The sequence below is a fragment of the Hyla sarda genome, chromosome 8 (assembly GCF_029499605.1).
Source record: "Hyla sarda isolate aHylSar1 chromosome 8, aHylSar1.hap1, whole genome shotgun sequence".
Classification (NCBI taxonomy): Eukaryota; Metazoa; Chordata; class Amphibia; order Anura; family Hylidae; genus Hyla; species Hyla sarda.
This window is the reverse complement of record NC_079196.1, coordinates 116,454,242-116,473,418: the sequence shown is the minus strand read 5'-3', so window position 1 is coordinate 116,473,418 and position 19,177 is coordinate 116,454,242. Positions and strand designations below refer to the sequence as shown.

Below are 19,177 nucleotides of genomic sequence, written 5' to 3'. Positions count from 1 at the left end.
CTTTTGCCTGAACCCCCATCACTCCTCCTCTTGCATATAAGACAATATTTCAGATCTGCATATGAAAACAACACGCCTACCTTTGTTGCACATAGCTGCCTGCCTGTCTCTAGTTACCCCACTGGCTGTAGCTGCGTCCCTTCCGACATGGAATAACACCAACTGTAACGATAAACTGAAAATTAACAGTATAAACCTGCATCATTTTGGACTCTGGTATTTGCTGAATCCGGGTGACCTGACAATCGATGGTGGTGCCGCTGGTGATTCTGGCCTTCTTGGAATCTGTTGGGCCTATGTGTTAGCTCACACATCACTTGGGTATCCATGGTAACTACCACAACATGGTCATCTGCAGTTTACATCTAGCCCGTGGCATTGAATGGCATTTTAAAAGTGCTAAGGGTCCTGGTGCAATAATCCTCCCATGAGGATCAGCCTCAACGGCTTTGTAGATTGCACTCATGTCAGCAACTCCATATACATTTTTTTTTCTTCATGCTTCTTTCTTCATCCTTTTTTCTTTCTGTCATTCAGACTTTCATTCATTCGATCTCTCTCACTCACTTGCTTTAACTCATTTGTTCTCACTCACTCACTCACTCACTCAATCACTCACTCACTCATTCACTCTCACTCACTCTCACTCTCTCCCTCACTCGCTCACTAAGTCAGTCTCTCTCTCTCTCTCTCTCTTTTTCTTTTTATATATATTTTTTTCCGTCTTCTTCTTCTTCTTCTTCTTCTTCTTCAGACCCTGTCATAGCACTAATGCCTTTCCAATACCACCAGCAGATGGAGACACTCCATTGCAACATTGGTTGTGAGCAGCAGTTTCTAAAAACAAATGCCTCATGGCGGATTTCCCATCCATCAATGGATGGTAAATTTTGTTTTTATCATTCACTGACCACAGATACCAATGCATGGTCAAGCAACAGCAATGACACACCCTTGTGTATAGGCATGAGACCCTCACGTCATTTAACAGGATTCAGCACCACCCACAAGACAGCTACCTGTCATGTCATGTCAAACCTGCACAGGTGTGCTAGATTATTATTATTTAGTTTTATTTTATTTTTTTACACCAATCAGTGTGCAAACATGGTCATTAAAACGCTAAATGAATAGACGTTCATAAACCAGTCAGTGCAACTCATCATTTTGGACTCCAATTCTCAAACTCAAATTCTCACCCACGGAGGATTAAATGAGAATCTTTCTTGTTTAACACTGGAATGGGGTGGTGCACTGTTCACTACCCGAATATACTGCCACATCGGGTCAATGCATAGGGCGACAGAAGCAAGCTTCCAAATCAGCTCCCTTTCTCAAAACTCCATTTAATTTATGGTCCCCAGATAGGGAACGTATGTATCAGTATGTGCTCACAAGTCACCCAAGTGCAAGTATTCACACAAAAAAAAACGTGCCTCAGGATGCGATCTGTCGCAAGATCCTTTCTTTTTTTACACTTGATCTAAGCCAAAAGGCCTAGAGGGGATAACCGGGAAAGGGGTGGACCCAACCATGTCCCCTTCATGAGCACTCACATTACTCATAGGAATGGAAGGAAGGCTGGCAGCCAACCAGCCTCCCATACACTCTCTGGGTGGGTGGCAGTCAGCCACCCATACATACATACAGCACAGGCTAAACCCACATCATCACTTAAAAAAAGGACAGGCGACCATTGCACTCTGATGGAGCATTTAGCAATGCAATCCATAGCCTGGCTTTTGCCTGAACCCCCATCACTCCTCCTCTTGCATATAAGACAATATTTCAGATCTGCATATGAAAACAACACGCCTACCTTTGTTGCACATAGCTGCCTGCCTGTCTCTAGTTACCCCACTGGCTGTAGCTGCGTCCCTTCCGACATGGAATAACACCAACTGTAACGATAAACTGAAAATTAACAGTATAAACCTGCATCATTTTGGACTCTGGTATTTGCTGAATCCGGGTGACCTGACAATCGATGGTGGTGCCGCTGGTGATTCTGGCCTTCTTGGAATCTGTTGGGCCTATGTGTTAGCTCACACATCACTTGGGTATCCATGGTAACTACCACAACATGGTCATCTGCAGTTTACATCTAGCCCGTGGCATTGAATGGCATTTTAAAAGTGCTAAGGGTCCTGGTGCAATAATCCTCCCATGAGGATCAGCCTCAACGGCTTTGTAGATTGCACTCATGTCAGCAACTCCATATACATTTTTTTTTCTTCATGCTTCTTTCTTCATCCTTTTTTCTTTCTGTCATTCAGACTTTCATTCATTCGATCTCTCTCACTCACTTGCTTTAACTCATTTGTTCTCACTCACTCACTCACTCAATCACTCACTCACTCATTCACTCTCACTCACTCTCACTCTCTCACTCACTCGCTCACTAAGTCAGTCTCTCTCTCTCTCTCTCTCTTTTTCTTTTTATATATATATTTTTTTCCGTCTTCTTCTTCTTCTTCTTCTTCTTCTTCAGACCCTGTCATAGCACTAATGCCTTTCCAATACCACCAGCAGATGGAGACACTCCATTGCAACATTGGTTGTGAGCAGCAGTTTCTAAAAACAAATGCCTCATGGCGGATTTCCCATCCATCAATGGATGGTAAATTTTGTTTTTATCATTCACTGACCACAGATACCAATGCATGGTCAAGCAACAGCAATGACACACCCTTGTGTATAGGCATGAGACCCTCACGTCATTTAACAGGATTCAGCACCACCCACAAGACAGCTACCTGTCATGTCATGTCAAACCTGCACAGGTGTGCTAGATTATTATTATTTAGTTTTATTTTATTTTTTTACACCAATCAGTGTGCAAACATGGTCATTAAAACGCTAAATGAATAGACGTTCATAAACCAGTCAGTGCAACTCATCATTTTGGTCTCCAATTCTCAAACTCAAATTCTCACCCACGGAGGATTAAATGAGAATCTTTCTTGTTTAACACTGGAATGGGGTGGTGCACTGTTCACTACCCGAATATACTGCCACATCGGGTCAATGCATAGGGCGACAGAAGCAAGCTTCCAAATCAGCTCCCTTTCTCAAAAATCCATTTAATTTATGGTCCCCAGATAGGGAACGTATGTATCAGTATGTGCTCACAAGTCACCCAAGTGCAAGTATTCACACAAAAAAAAACGTGCCTCAGGATGCGATCTGTCGCAAGATCCTTTCTTTTTTTACACTTGATCTAAGCCAAAAGGCCTAGAGGGGATAACCGGGAAAGGGGTGGACCCAACCATGTCCCCTTCATGAGCACTCACATTACTCATAGGAATGGAAGGAAGGCTGGCAGCCAACCAGCCTCCCATACACTCTCTGGGTGGGTGGCAGTCAGCCACCCATACATACATACAGCACAGGCTAAACCCACATCATCACTTAAAAAAAGGACAGGCGACCATTGCACTCTGATGGAGCATTTAGCAATGCAATCCATAGCCTGGCTTTTGCCTGAACCCCCATCACTCCTCCTCTTGCATATAAGACAATATTTCAGATCTGCATATGAAAACAACACGCCTACCTTTGTTGCACATAGCTGCCTGCCTGTCTCTAGTTACCCCACTGGCTGTAGCTGCGTCCCTTCCGACATGGAATAACACCAACTGTAACGATAAACTGAAAATTAACAGTATAAACCTGCATCATTTTGGACTCTGGTATTTGCTGAATCCGGGTGACCTGACAATCGATGGTGGTGCCGCTGGTGATTCTGGCCTTCTTGGAATCTGTTGGGCCTATGTGTTAGCTCACACATCACTTGGGTATCCATGGTAACTACCACAACATGGTCATCTGCAGTTTACATCTAGCCCGTGGCATTGAATGGCATTTTAAAAGTGCTAAGGGTCCTGGTGCAATAATCCTCCCATGAGGATCAGCCTCAACGGCTTTGTAGATTGCACTCATGTCAGCAACTCCATATACATTTTTTTTTCTTCATGCTTCTTTCTTCATCCTTTTTTCTTTCTGTCATTCAGACTTTCATTCATTCGATCTCTCTCACTCACTTGCTTTAACTCATTTGTTCTCACTCACTCACTCACTCACTCAATCACTCACTCACTCACTCACTCTCACTCACTCTCACTCTCTCACTCACTCGCTCACTAAGTCAGTCTCTCTCTCTCTCTCTCTTTTTCTTTTTATATATATTTTTTTCCGTCTTCTTCTTCTTCTTCTTCTTCTTCTTCTTCAGACCCTGTCATAGCACTAATGCCTTTCCAATACCACCAGCAGATGGAGACACTCCATTGCAACATTGGTTGTGAGCAGCAGTTTCTAAAAACAAATGCCTCATGGCGGATTTCCCATCCATCAATGGATGGTAAATTTTGTTTTTATCATTCACTGACCACAGATACCAATGCATGGTCAAGCAACAGCAATGACACACCCTTGTGTATAGGCATGAGACCCTCACGTCATTTAACAGGATTCAGCACCACCCACAAGACAGCTATCTGTCATGTCATGTCAAACCTGCACAGGTGTGCTAGATTATTATTATTTAGTTTTATTTTATTTTTTTACACCAATCAGTGTGCAAACATGGTCATTAAAACGCTAAATGAATAGACGTTCATAAACCAGTCAGTGCAACTCATCATTTTGGTCTCCAATTCTCAAACTCAAATTCTCACCCACGGAGGATTAAATGAGAATCTTTCTTGTTTAACACTGGAATGGGGTGGTGCACTGTTCACTACCCGAATATACTGCCACATCGGGTCAATGCATAGGGCGACAGAAGCAAGCTTCCAAATCAGCTCCCTTTCTCAAAAATCCATTTAATTTATGGTCCCCAGATAGGGAACGTATGTATCAGTATGTGCTCACAAGTCACCCAAGTGCAAGTATTCACACAAAAAAAAACGTGCCTCAGGATGCGATCTGTCGCAAGATCCTTTCTTTTTTTACACTTGATCTAAGCCAAAAGGCCTAGAGGGGATAACCGGGAAAGGGGTGGACCCAACCATGTCCCCTTCATGAGCACTCACATTACTCATAGGAATGGAAGGAAGGCTGGCAGCCAACCAGCCTCCCATACACTCTCTGGGTGGGTGGCAGTCAGCCACCCATACATACATACAGCACAGGCTAAACCCACATCATCACTTAAAAAAAGGACAGGCGACCATTGCACTCTGATGGAGCATTTAGCAATGCAATCCATAGCCTGGCTTTTGCCTGAACCCCCATCACTCCTCCTCTTGCATATAAGACAATATTTCAGATCTGCATATGAAAACAACACGCCTACCTTTGTTGCACATAGCTGCCTGCCTGTCTCTAGTTACCCCACTGGCTGTAGCTGCGTCCCTTCCGACATGGAATAACACCAACTGTAACGATAAACTGAAAATTAACAGTATAAACCTGCATCATTTTGGACTCTGGTATTTGCTGAATCCGGGTGACCTGACAATCGATGGTGGTGCCGCTGGTGATTCTGGCCTTCTTGGAATCTGTTGGGCCTATGTGTTAGCTCACACATCACTTGGGTATCCATGGTAACTACCACAACATGGTCATCTGCAGTTTACATCTAGCCCGTGGCATTGAATGGCATTTTAAAAGTGCTAAGGGTCCTGGTGCAATAATCCTCCCATGAGGATCAGCCTCAACGGCTTTGTAGATTGCACTCATGTCAGCAACTCCATATACATTTTTTTTTCTTCATGCTTCTTTCTTCATCCTTTTTTCTTTCTGTCATTCAGACTTTCATTCATTCGATCTCTCTCACTCACTTGCTTTAACTCATTTGTTCTCACTCACTCACTCACTCACTCAATCACTCACTCACTCATTCACTCTCACTCACTCTCACTCTCTCACTCACTCGCTCACTAAGTCAGTCTCTCTCTCTCTCTCTCTCTTTTTCTTTTTATATATATTTTTTTCCGTCTTCTTCTTCTTCTTCTTCTTCTTCTTCAGACCCTGTCATAGCACTAATGCCTTTCCAATACCACCAGCAGATGGAGACACTCCATTGCAACATTGGTTGTGAGCAGCAGTTTCTAAAAACAAATGCCTCATGGCGGATTTCCCATCCATCAATGGATGGTAAATTTTGTTTTTATCATTCACTGACCACAGATACCAATGCATGGTCAAGCAACAGCAATGACACACCCTTGTGTATAGGCATGAGACCCTCACGTCATTTAACAGGATTCAGCACCACCCACAAGACAGCTACCTGTCATGTCATGTCAAACCTGCACAGGTGTGCTAGATTATTATTATTTAGTTTTATTTAATTTTTTTACACCAATCAGTGTGCAAACATGGTCATTAAAACGCTAAATGAATAGACGTTCATAAACCAGTCAGTGCAACTCATCATTTTGGTCTCCAATTCTCAAACTCAAATTCTCACCCACGGAGGATTAAATGAGAATCTTTCTTGTTTAACACTGGAATGGGGTGGTGCACTGTTCACTACCCGAATATACTGCCACATCGGATCAATGCATAGGGCGACAGAAGCAAGCTTCCAAATCAGCTCCCTTTCTCAAAAATCCATTTAATTTATGGTCCCCAGATAGGGAACGTATGTATCAGTATGTGCTCACAAGTCACCCAAGTGCAAGTATTCACACAAAAAAAAAACGTGCCTCAGGATGCGATCTGTCGCAAGATCCTTTCTTTTTTTACACTTGATCTAAGCCAAAAGGCCTAGAGGGGATAACCGGGAAAGGGGTGGACCCAACCATGTCCCCTTCATGAGCACTCACATTACTCATAGGAATGGAAGGAAGGCTGGCAGCCAACCAGCCTCCCATACACTCTCTGGATGGGTGGCAGTCAGCCACCCATACATACATACAGCACAGGCTAAACCCACATCATCACTTAAAAAAAGGACAGGCGACCATTGCACTCTGATGGAGCATTTAGCAATGCAATCCATAGCCTGGCTTTTGCCTGAACCCCCATCAATCCTCCTCTTGCATATAAGACAATATTTCAGATCTGCATATGAAAACAACACGCCTACCTTTGTTGCACATAGCTGCCTGCCTGTCTCTAGTTACCCCACTGGCTGTAGCTGCGTCCCTTCCGACATGGAATAACACCAACTGTAACGATAAACTGAAAATTAACAGTATAAACCTGCATCATTTTGGACTCTGGTATTTGCTGAATCCGGGTGACCTGACAATCGATGGTGGTGCCGCTGGTGATTCTGGCCTTCTTGGAATCTGTTGGGCCTATGTGTTAGCTCACACATCACTTGGGTATCCATGGTAACTACCACAACATGGTCATCTGCAGTTTACATCTAGCCCGTGGCATTGAATGGCATTTTAAAAGTGCTAAGGGTCCTGGTGCAATAATCCACCCATGAGGATCAGCCTCAACGGCTTTGTAGATTGCACTCATGTCAGCAACTCCATATACATTTTTTTTTCTTCATGCTTCTTTCTTCATCCTTTTTTCTTTCTGTCATTCAGACTTTCATTCATTCGATCTCTCTCACTCACTTGCTTTAACTCATTTGTTCTCACTCACTCACTCACTCAATCACTCACTCACTCATTCACTCTCACTCACTCTCACTCTCTCACTCACTCGCTCACTAAGTCAGTCTCTCTCTCTCTCTCTCTCTTTTTCTTTTTATATATATTTTTTTCCGTCTTCTTCTTCTTCTTCTTCTTCTTCTTCTTCAGACCCTGTCATAGCACTAATGCCTTTCCAATACCACCAGCAGATGGAGACACTCCATTGCAACATTGGTTGTGAGCAGCAGTTTCTAAAAACAAATGCCTCATGGCGGATTTCCCATCCATCAATGGATGGTAAATTTTGTTTTTATCATTCACTGACCACAGATACCAATGCATGGTCAAGCAACAGCAATGACACACCCTTGTGTATAGGCATGAGACCCTCACGTCATTTAACAGGATTCAGCACCACCCACAAGACAGCTACCTGTCATGTCATGTCAAACCTGCACAGGTGTGCTAGATTATTATTATTTAGTTTTATTTTATTTTTTTACACCAATCAGTGTGCAAACATGGTCATTAAAACGCTAAATGAATAGACGTTCATAAACCAGTCAGTGCAACTCATCATTTTGGTCTCCAATTCTCAAACTCAAATTCTCACCCACGGAGGATTAAATGAGAATCTTTCTTGTTTAACACTGGAATGGGGTGGTGCACTGTTCACTACCCGAATATACTGCCACATCGGGTCAATGCATAGGGCGACAGAAGCAAGCTTCCAAATCAGCTCCCTTTCTCAAAACTCCATTTAATTTATGGTCCCCAGATAGGGAACGTATGTATCAGTATGTGCTCACAAGTCACCCAAGTGCAAGTATTCACACAAAAAAAAACGTGCCTCAGGATGCGATCTGTCGCAAGATCCTTTCTTTTTTTACACTTGATCTAAGCCAAAAGGCCTAGAGGGGATAACCGGGAAAGGGGTGGACCCAACCATGTCCCCTTCATGAGCACTCACATTACTCATAGGAATGGAAGGAAGGCTGGCAGCCAACCAGCCTCCCATACACTCTCTGGGTGGGTGGCAGTCAGCCACCCATACATACATACAGCACAGGCTAAACCCACATCATCACTTAAAAAAAGGACAGGCGACCATTGCACTCTGATGGAGCATTTAGCAATGCAATCCATAGCCTGGCTTTTGCCTGAACCCCCATCACTCCTCCTCTTGCATATAAGACAATATTTCAGATCTGCATATGAAAACAACACGCCTACCTTTGTTGCACATAGCTGCCTGCCTGTCTCTAGTTACCCCACTGGCTGTAGCTGCGTCCCTTCCGACATGGAATAACACCAACTGTAACGATAAACTGAAAATTAACAGTATAAACCTGCATCATTTTGGACTCTGGTATTTGCTGAATCCGGGTGACCTGACAATCGATGGTGGTGCCGCTGGTAATTCTGGCCTTCTTGGAATCTGTTGGGCCTATGTGTTAGCTCACACATCACTTGGGTATCCATGGTAACTACCACAACATGGTCATCTGCAGTTTACATCTAGCCCGTGGCATTGAATGGCATTTTAAAAGTGCTAAGGGTCCTGGTGCAATAATCCTCCCATGAGGATCAGCCTCAACGGCTTTGTAGATTGCACTCATGTCAGCAACTCCATATACATTTTTTTTTCTTCATGCTTCTTTCTTCATCCTTTTTTCTTTCTGTCATTCAGACTTTCATTCATTCGATCTCTCTCACTCACTTGCTTTAACTCATTTGTTCTCACTCACTCACTCACTCAATCACTCACTCACTCATTCACTCTCACTCACTCTCACTCTCTCACTCACTCGCTCACTAAGTCAGTCTCTCTCTCTCTCTCTCTCTTTTTCTTTTTATATATATATTTTTTTCCGTCTTCTTCTTCTTCTTCTTCTTCTTCAGACCCTGTCATAGCACTAATGCCTTTCCAATACCACCAGCAGATGGAGACACTCCATTGCAACATTGGTTGTGAGCAGCAGTTTCTAAAAACAAATGCCTCATGGCGGATTTCCCATCCATCAATGGATGGTAAATTTTGTTTTTATCATTCACTGACCACAGATACCAATGCATGGTCAAGCAACAGCAATGACACACCCTTGTGTATAGGCATGAGACCCTCACGTCATTTAACAGGATTCAGCACCACCCACAAGACAGCTACCTGTCATGTCATGTCAAACCTGCACAGGTGTGCTAGATTATTATTATTTAGTTTTATTTTATTTTTTTACACCAATCAGTGTGCAAACATGGTCATTAAAACGCTAAATGAATAGACGTTCATAAACCAGTCAGTGCAACTCATCATTTTGGTCTCCAATTCTCAAACTCAAATTCTCACCCACGGAGGATTAAATGAGAATCTTTCTTGTTTAACACTGGAATGGGGTGGTGCACTGTTCACTACCCGAATATACTGCCACATCGGGTCAATGCATAGGGCGACAGAAGCAAGCTTCCAAATCAGCTCCCTTTCTCAAAAATCCATTTAATTTATGGTCCCCAGATAGGGAACGTATGTATCAGTATGTGCTCACAAGTCACCCAAGTGCAAGTATTCACACAAAAAAAAACGTGCCTCAGGATGCGATCTGTCGCAAGATCCTTTCTTTTTTTACACTTGATCTAAGCCAAAAGGCCTAGAGGGGATAACCGGGAAAGGGGTGGACCCAACCATGTCCCCTTCATGAGCACTCACATTACTCATAGGAATGGAAGGAAGGCTGGCAGCCAACCAGCCTCCCATACACTCTCTGGGTGGGTGGCAGTCAGCCACCCATACATACATACAGCACAGGCTAAACCCACATCATCACTTAAAAAAAGGACAGGCGACCATTGCACTCTGATGGAGCATTTAGCAATGCAATCCATAGCCTGGCTTTTGCCTGAACCCCCATCACTCCTCCTCTTGCATATAAGACAATATTTCAGATCTGCATATGAAAACAACACGCCTACCTTTGTTGCACATAGCTGCCTGCCTGTCTCTAGTTACCCCACTGGCTGTAGCTGCGTCCCTTCCGACATGGAATAACACCAACTGTAACTATAAACTGAAAATTAACAGTATAAACCTGCATCATTTTGGACTCTGGTATTTGCTGAATCCGGGTGACCTGACAATCGATGGTGGTGCCGCTGGTGATTCTGGCCTTCTTGGAATCTGTTGGGCCTATGTGTTAGCTCACACATCACTTGGGTATCCATGGTAACTACCACAACATGGTCATCTGCAGTTTACATCTAGCCCGTGGCATTGAATGGCATTTTAAAAGTGCTAAGGGTCCTGGTGCAATAATCCTCCCATGAGGATCAGCCTCAACGGCTTTGTAGATTGCACTCATGTCAGCAACTCCATATACATTTTTTTTTCTTCATGCTTCTTTCTTCATCCTTTTTTCTTTCTGTCATTCAGACTTTCATTCATTCGATCTCTCTCACTCACTTGCTTTAACTCATTTGTTCTCACTCACTCACTCACTCACTCACTCAATCACTCACTCACTCACTCACTCTCACTCACTCTCACTCACTCTCACTCTCTCACTCACTCGCTCACTAAGTCAGTCTCTCTCTCTCTCTCTCTCTTTTTCTTTTTATATATATTTTTTTCCGTCTTCTTCTTCTTCTTCTTCTTCTTCAGACCCTGTCATAGCACTAATGCCTTTCCAATACCACCAGCAGATGGAGACACTCCATTGCAACATTGGTTGTGAGCAGCAGTTTCTAAAAACAAATGCCTCATGGCGGATTTCCCATCCATCAATGGATGGTAAATTTTGTTTTTATCATTCACTGACCACAGATACCAATGCATGGTCAAGCAACAGCAATGACACACCCTTGTGTATAGGCATGAGACCCTCACGTCATTTAACAGGATTCAGCACCACCCACAAGACAGCTACCTGTCATGTCATGTCAAACCTGCACAGGTGTGCTAGATTATTATTATTTAGTTTTATTTTATTTTTTTACACCAATCAGTGTGCAAACATGGTCATTAAAACGCTAAATGAATAGACGTTCATAAACCAGTCAGTGCAACTCATCATTTTGGTCTCCAATTCTCAAACTCAAATTCTCACCCACGGAGGATTAAATGAGAATCTTTCTTGTTTAACACTGGAATGGGGTGGTGCACTGTCCACTACCCGAATATACTGCCACATCGGGTCAATGCATAGGGCGACAGAAGCAAGCTTCCAAATCAGCTCCCTTTCTCAAAAATCCATTTAATTTATGGTCCCCAGATAGGGAACGTATGTATCAGTATGTGCTCACAAGTCACCCAAGTGCAAGTATTCACACAAAAAAAAACGTGCCTCAGGATGCGATCTGTCGCAAGATCCTTTCTTTTTTTACACTTGATCTAAGCCAAAAGGCCTAGAGGGGATAACCGGGAAAGGGGTGGACCCAACCATGTCCCCTTCATGAGCACTCACATTACTCATAGGAATGGAAGGAAGGCTGGCAGCCAACCAGCCTCCCATACACTCTCTGGGTGGGTGGCAGTCAGCCACCCATACATACATACAGCACAGGCTAAACCCACATCATCACTTAAAAAAAGGACAGGCGACCATTGCACTCTGATGGAGCATTTAGCAATGCAATCCATAGCCTGGCTTTTGCCTGAACCCCCATCACTCCTCCTCTTGCATATAAGACAATATTTCAGATCTGCATATGAAAACAACACGCCTACCTTTGTTGCACATAGCTGCCTGCCTGTCTCTAGTTACCCCACTGGCTGTAGCTGCGTCCCTTCCGACATGGAATAACACCAACTGTAACGATAAACTGAAAATTAACAGTATAAACCTGCATCATTTTGGACTCTGGTATTTGCTGAATCCGGGTGACCTGACAATCGATGGTGGTGCCGCTGGTGATTCTGGCCTTCTTGGAATCTGTTGGGCCTATGTGTTAGCTCACACATCACTTGGGTATCCATGGTAACTACCACAACATGGTCATCTGCAGTTTACATCTAGCCCGTGGCATTGAATGGCATTTTAAAAGTGCTAAGGGTCCTGGTGCAATAATCCTCCCATGAGGATCAGCCTCAACGGCTTTGTAGATTGCACTCATGTCAGCAACTCCATATACATTTTTTTTTCTTCATGCTTCTTTCTTCATCCTTTTTTCTTTCTGTCATTCAGACTTTCATTCATTCGATCTCTCTCACTCACTTGCTTTAACTCATTTGTTCTCACTCACTCACTCACTCACTCACTCACTCACTCTCACTCACTCTCACTCTCTCACTCACTCGCTCACTAAGTCAGTCTCTCTCTCTCTCTCTCTTTTTCTTTTTATATATATTTTTTTCCGTCTTCTTCTTCTTCTTCTTCTTCTTCTTCTTCTTCAGACCCTGTCATAGCACTAATGCCTTTCCAATACCACCAGCAGATGGAGACACTCCATTGCAACATTGGTTGTGAGCAGCAGTTTCTAAAAACAAATGCCTCATGGCGGATTTCCCATCCATCAATGGATGGTAAATTTTGTTTTTATCATTCACTGACCACAGATACCAATGCATGGTCAAGCAACAGCAATGACACACCCTTGTGTATAGGCATGAGACCCTCACGTCATTTAACAGGATTCAGCACCACCCACAAGACAGCTACCTGTCATGTCATGTCAAACCTGCACAGGTGTGCTAGATTATTATTATTTAGTTTTATTTTATTTTTTTACACCAATCAGTGTGCAAACATGGTCATTAAAACGCTAAATGAATAGACGTTCATAAACCAGTCAGTGCAACTCATCATTTTGGTCTCCAATTCTCAAACTCAAATTCTCACCCACGGAGGATTAAATGAGAATCTTTCTTGTTTAACACTGGAATGGGGTGGTGCACTGTTCACTACCCGAATATACTGCCACATCGGGTCAATGCATAGGGCGACAGAAGCAAGCTTCCAAATCAGCTCCCTTTCTCAAAAATCCATTTAATTTATGGTCCCCAGATAGGGAACGTATGTATCAGTATGTGCTCACAAGTCACCCAAGTGCAAGTATTCACACAAAAAAAAACGTGCCTCAGGATGCGATCTGTCGCAAGATCCTTTCTTTTTTTACACTTGATCTAAGCCAAAAGGCCTAGAGGGGATAACCGGGAAAGGGGTGGACCCAACCATGTCCCCTTCATGAGCACTCACATTACTCATAGGAATGGAAGGAAGGCTGGCAGCCAACCAGCCTCCCATACACTCTCTGGGTGGGTGGCAGTCAGCCACCCATACATACATACAGCACAGGCTAAACCCACATCATCACTTAAAAAAAGGACAGGCGACCATTGCACTCTGATGGAGCATTTAGCAATGCAATCCATAGCCTGCCTTTTGCCTGAACCCCCATCACTCCTCCTCTTGCATATAAGACAATATTTCAGATCTGCATATGAAAACAACACGCCTACCTTTGTTGCACATAGCTGCCTGCCTGTCTCTAGTTACCCCACTGGCTGTAGCTGCGTCCCTTCCGACATGGAATAACACCAACTGTAACGATAAACTGAAAATTAACAGTATAAACCTGCATCATTTTGGACTCTGGTATTTGCTGAATCCGGGTGACCTGACAATCGATGGTGGTGCCGCTGGTGATTCTGGCCTTCTTGGAATCTGTTGGGCCTATGTGTTAGCTCACACATCACTTGGGTATCCATGGTAACTACCACAACATGGTCATCTGCAGTTTACATCTAGCCCGTGGCATTGAATGGCATTTTAAAAGTGCTAAGGGTCCTGGTGCAATAATCCTCCCATGAGGATCAGCCTCAACGGCTTTGTAGATTGCACTCATGTCAGCAACTCCATATACATTTTTTTTTCTTCATGCTTCTTTCTTCATCCTTTTTTCTTTCTGTCATTCAGACTTTCATTCATTCGATCTCTCTCACTCACTTGCTTTAACTCATTTGTTCTCACTCACTCACTCACTCACTCACTCAATCACTCACTCACTCATTCACTCTCACTCACTCTCACTCTCTCACTCACTCGCTCACTAAGTCAGTCTCTCTCTCTCTCTCTCTCTTTTTCTTTTTATATATATTTTTTTCCGTCTTCTTCTTCTTCTTCTTCTTCTTCTTCAGACCCTGTCATAGCACTAATGCCTTTCCAATACCACCAGCAGATGGAGACACTCCATTGCAACATTGGTTGTGAGCAGCAGTTTCTAAAAACAAATGCCTCATGGCGGATTTCCCATCCATCAATGGATGGTAAATTTTGTTTTTATCATTCACTGACCACAGATACCAATGCATGGTCAAGCAACAGCAATGACACACCCTTGTGTATAGGCATGAGACCCTCACGTCATTTAACAGGATTCAGCACCACCCACAAGACAGCTACCTGTCATGTCATGTCAAACCTGCACAGGTGTGCTAGATTATTATTATTTAGTTTTATTTTATTTTTTTACACCAATCAGTGTGCAAACATGGTCATTAAAACGCTAAATGAATAGACGTTCATAAACCAGTCAGTGCAACTCATCATTTTGGTCTCCAATTCTCAAACTCAAATTCTCACCCACGGAGGATTAAATGAGAATCTTTCTTGTTTAACACTGGAATGGGGTGGTGCACTGTTCACTACCCGAATATACTGCCACATCGGATCAATGCATAGGGCGACAGAAGCAAGCTTCCAAATCAGCTCCCTTTCTCAAAAATCCATTTAATTTATGGTCCCCAGATAGGGAACGTATGTATCAGTATGTGCTCACAAGTCACCCAAGTGCAAGTATTCACACAAAAAAAAAACGTGCCTCAGGATGCGATCTGTCGCAAGATCCTTTCTTTTTTTACACTTGATCTAAGCCAAAAGGCCTAGAGGGGATAACCGGGAAAGGGGTGGACCCAACCATGTCCCCTTCATGAGCACTCACATTACTCATAGGAATGGAAGGAAGGCTGGCAGCCAACCAGCCTCCCATACACTCTCTGGGTGGGTGGCAGTCAGCCACCCATACATACATACAGCACAGGCTAAACCCACATCATCACTTAAAAAAAGGACAGGCGACCATTGCACTCTGATGGAGCATTTAGCAATGCAATCCATAGCCTGGCTTTTGCCTGAACCCCCATCACTCCTCCTCTTGCATATAAGACAATATTTCAGATCTGCATATGAAAACAACACGCCTACCTTTGTTGCACATAGCTGCCTGCCTGTCTCTAGTTACCCCACTGGCTGTAGCTGCGTCCCTTCCGACATGGAATAACACCAACTGTAACGATAAACTGAAAATTAACAGTATAAACCTGCATCATTTTGGACTCTGGTATTTGCTGAATCCGGGTGACCTGACAATCGATGGTGGTGCCGCTGGTGATTCTGGCCTTCTTGGAATCTGTTGGGCCTATGTGTTAGCTCACACATCACTTGGGTATCCATGGTAACTACCACAACATGGTCATCTGCAGTTTACATCTAGCCCGTGGCATTGAATGGCATTTTAAAAGTGCTAAGGGTCCTGGTGCAATAATCCACCCATGAGGATCAGCCTCAACGGCTTTGTAGATTGCACTCATGTCAGCAACTCCATATACATTTTTTTTTCTTCATGCTTCTTTCTTCATCCTTTTTTCTTTCTGTCATTCAGACTTTCATTCATTCGATCTCTCTCACTCACTTGCTTTAACTCATTTGTTCTCACTCACTCACTCAATCACTCACTCACTCATTCACTCTCACTCACTCTCACTCTCTCACTCACTCGCTCACTAAGTCAGTCTCTCTCTCTCTCTCTCTCTTTTTCTTTTTATATATATTTTTTTCCGTCTTCTTCTTCTTCTTCTTCTTCTTCTTCAGACCCTGTCATAGCACTAATGCCTTTCCAATACCACCAGCAGATGGAGACACTCCATTGCAACATTGGTTGTGAGCAGCAGTTTCTAAAAACAAATGCCTCATGGCGGATTTCCCATCCATCAATGGATGGTAAATTTTGTTTTTATCATTCACTGACCACAGATACCAATGCATGGTCAAGCAACAGCAATGACACACCCTTGTGTATAGGCATGAGACCCTCACGTCATTTAACAGGATTCAGCACCACCCACAAGACAGCTACCTGTCATGTCATGTCAAACCTGCACAGGTGTGCTAGATTATTATTATTTAGCTTTATTTTATTTTTTTACACCAATCAGTGTGCAAACATGGTCATTAAAACGCTAAATGAATAGACGTTCATAAACCAGTCAGTGCAACTCATCATTTTGGTCTCCAATTCTCAAACTCAAATTCTCACCCACGGAGGATTAAATGAGAATCTTTCTTGTTTAACACTGGAATGGGGTTGTGCACTGTTCACTACCCGAATATACTGCCACATCGGGTCAATGCATAGGGCGACAGAAGCAAGCTTCCAAATCAGCTCCCTTTCTCAAAAATCCATTTAATTTATGGTCCCCAGATAGGGAACGTATGTATCAGTATGTGCTCACAAGTCACCCAAGTGCAAGTATTCACACAAAAAAAAACGTGCCTCAGGATGCGATCTGTCGCAAGATCCTTTCTTTTTTTACACTTGATCTAAGCCAAAAGGCCTAGAGGGGATAACCGGGAAAGGGGTGGACCCAACCATGTCCCCTTCATGAGCACTCACATTACTCATAGGAATGGAAGGAAGGCTGGCAGCCAACCAGCCTCCCATACACTCTCTGGGTGGGTGGCAGTCAGCCACCCATACATACATACAGCACAGGCTAAACCCACATCATCACTTAAAAAAAGGACAGGCGACCATTGCACTCTGATGGAGCATTTAGCAATGCAATCCATAGCCTGGCTTTTGCCTGAACCCCCATCACTCCTCCTCTTGCATATAAGACAATATTTCAGATCTGCATATGAAAACAACACGCCTACCTTTGTTGCACATAGCTGCCTGCCTGTCTCTAGTTACCCCACTGGCTGTAGCTGCGTCCCTTCCGACATGGAATAACACCAACTGTAACGATAAACTGAAAATTAACAGTATAAACCTGCATCATTTTGGACTCTGGTATTTGCTGAATCCGGGTGACCTGACAATCGATGGTGGTGCCGCTGGTGATTCTGGCCTTCTTGGAATCTGTTGGGCCTATGTGTTAGCTCACACATCACTTGGGTATCCATGGTAACTACCACAACATGGTCATCTGCAGTTTACATCTAGCCCGTGGCATTGAATGGCATTTTAAAAGTGCTAAGGGTCCTGGTGCAATAATCCTCCCATGAGGATCAGCCTCAACGGCTTTGTAGATTGCACTCATGTCAGCAACTCCATATACATTTTTTTTTCTTCATGCTTCTTTCTTCATCCTTTTTTCTTTCTGTCATTCAGACTTTCATTCATTCGATCTCTCTCACTCACTCACTCACTCACTCACTCAATCACTCACTCACTCATTCACTCTCACTCACTCTCACTCTCTCACTCACTCGCTCACTAAGTCAGTCTCTCTCTCTCTCTCTCTCTTTTTCTTTTTATATATATTTTTTTCCGTCTTCTTCTTCTTCTTCTTCTTCTTCAGACCCTGTCATAGCACTAATGCCTTTCCAATACCACCAGCAGATGGAGACACTCCATTGCAACATTGGTTGTGAGCAGCAGTTTCTAAAAACAAATGCCTCATGGCGGATTTCCCATCCATCAATGGATGGTAAATTTTGTTTTTATCATTCACTGACCACAGATACCAATGCATGGTCAAGCAACAGCAATGACACACCCTTGTGTATAGGCATGAGACCCTCACGTCATTTAACAGGATTCAGCACCACCCACAAGACAGCTACCTGTCATGTCATGTCAAACCTGCACAGGTGTGCTAGATTATTATTATTTAGTTTTATTTTATTTTTTTACACCAATCAGTGTGCAAACATGGTCATTAAAACGCTAAATGAATAGACGTTCATAAACCAGTCAGTGCAACTCATCATTTTGGTCTCCAATTCTCAAACTCAAATTCTCACCCACGGAGGATTAAATGAGAATCTTTCTTGTTTAACACTGGAATGGGGTGGTGCACTGTTCACTACCCGAATATACTGCCACATCGGGTCAATGCATAGGGCGACAGAAGCAAGCTTCCAAATCAGCTCCCTTTCTCAAAAATCCATTTAATTTATGGTCCCCAGATAGGGAACGTATGTATCAGTATGTGCTCACAAGTCACCCAAGTGCAAGTATTCACACAAAAAAAAACGTGCCTCAGGATGCGATCTGTCGCAAGATCCTTTCTTTTTTTACACTTGATCTAAGCCAAAAGGCCTAGAGGGGATAACCGGGAAAGGGGTGGACCCAACCATGTCCCCTTCATGAGCACTCACATTACTCATAGGAATGGAAGGAAGGCTGGCAGCCAACCAGCCTCCCATACACTCTCTGGGTGGGTGGCAGTCAGCCACCCATACATACATACAGCACAGGCTAAACCCACATCATCACTTAAAAAAAGGACAGGCGACCATTGCACTCTGATGGAGCATTTAGCAATGCAATCCATAGCCTGGCTTTTGCCTGAACCCCCATCACTCCTCCTCTTGCATATAAGACAATATTTCAGATCTGCATATGAAAACAACACGCCTACC

General features: G+C 43.5%; 11 pseudogenes; all 11 read right to left on the bottom strand.

Moving 5' to 3' along the window:
* Positions 1–1,244: 1,244 nt before the first annotated feature.
* On the bottom strand, positions 1,245–1,508 carry LOC130289674 (U2 spliceosomal RNA; annotated as a pseudogene).
* A 1,473-nt stretch (positions 1,509–2,981) lies between these two features.
* LOC130288971 (U2 spliceosomal RNA) lies at positions 2,982–3,245 on the bottom strand (annotated as a pseudogene).
* A 1,476-nt stretch (positions 3,246–4,721) lies between these two features.
* LOC130288970 (U2 spliceosomal RNA) lies at positions 4,722–4,985 on the bottom strand (annotated as a pseudogene).
* A 1,475-nt stretch (positions 4,986–6,460) lies between these two features.
* On the bottom strand, positions 6,461–6,725 carry LOC130289606 (U2 spliceosomal RNA; annotated as a pseudogene).
* A 1,474-nt stretch (positions 6,726–8,199) lies between these two features.
* LOC130289673 (U2 spliceosomal RNA) lies at positions 8,200–8,463 on the bottom strand (annotated as a pseudogene).
* Positions 8,464–9,933: 1,470 nt separating this feature from the next.
* Positions 9,934–10,197, bottom strand: LOC130288968 (U2 spliceosomal RNA; annotated as a pseudogene).
* Positions 10,198–11,683: 1,486 nt separating this feature from the next.
* LOC130289087 (U2 spliceosomal RNA) lies at positions 11,684–11,947 on the bottom strand (annotated as a pseudogene).
* A 1,467-nt stretch (positions 11,948–13,414) lies between these two features.
* On the bottom strand, positions 13,415–13,678 carry LOC130288967 (U2 spliceosomal RNA; annotated as a pseudogene).
* Positions 13,679–15,157: 1,479 nt separating this feature from the next.
* On the bottom strand, positions 15,158–15,422 carry LOC130289605 (U2 spliceosomal RNA; annotated as a pseudogene).
* A 1,467-nt stretch (positions 15,423–16,889) lies between these two features.
* On the bottom strand, positions 16,890–17,153 carry LOC130289402 (U2 spliceosomal RNA; annotated as a pseudogene).
* A 1,448-nt stretch (positions 17,154–18,601) lies between these two features.
* LOC130288966 (U2 spliceosomal RNA) lies at positions 18,602–18,865 on the bottom strand (annotated as a pseudogene).
* Between the last annotated feature and the right edge of the window lie 312 nt (positions 18,866–19,177).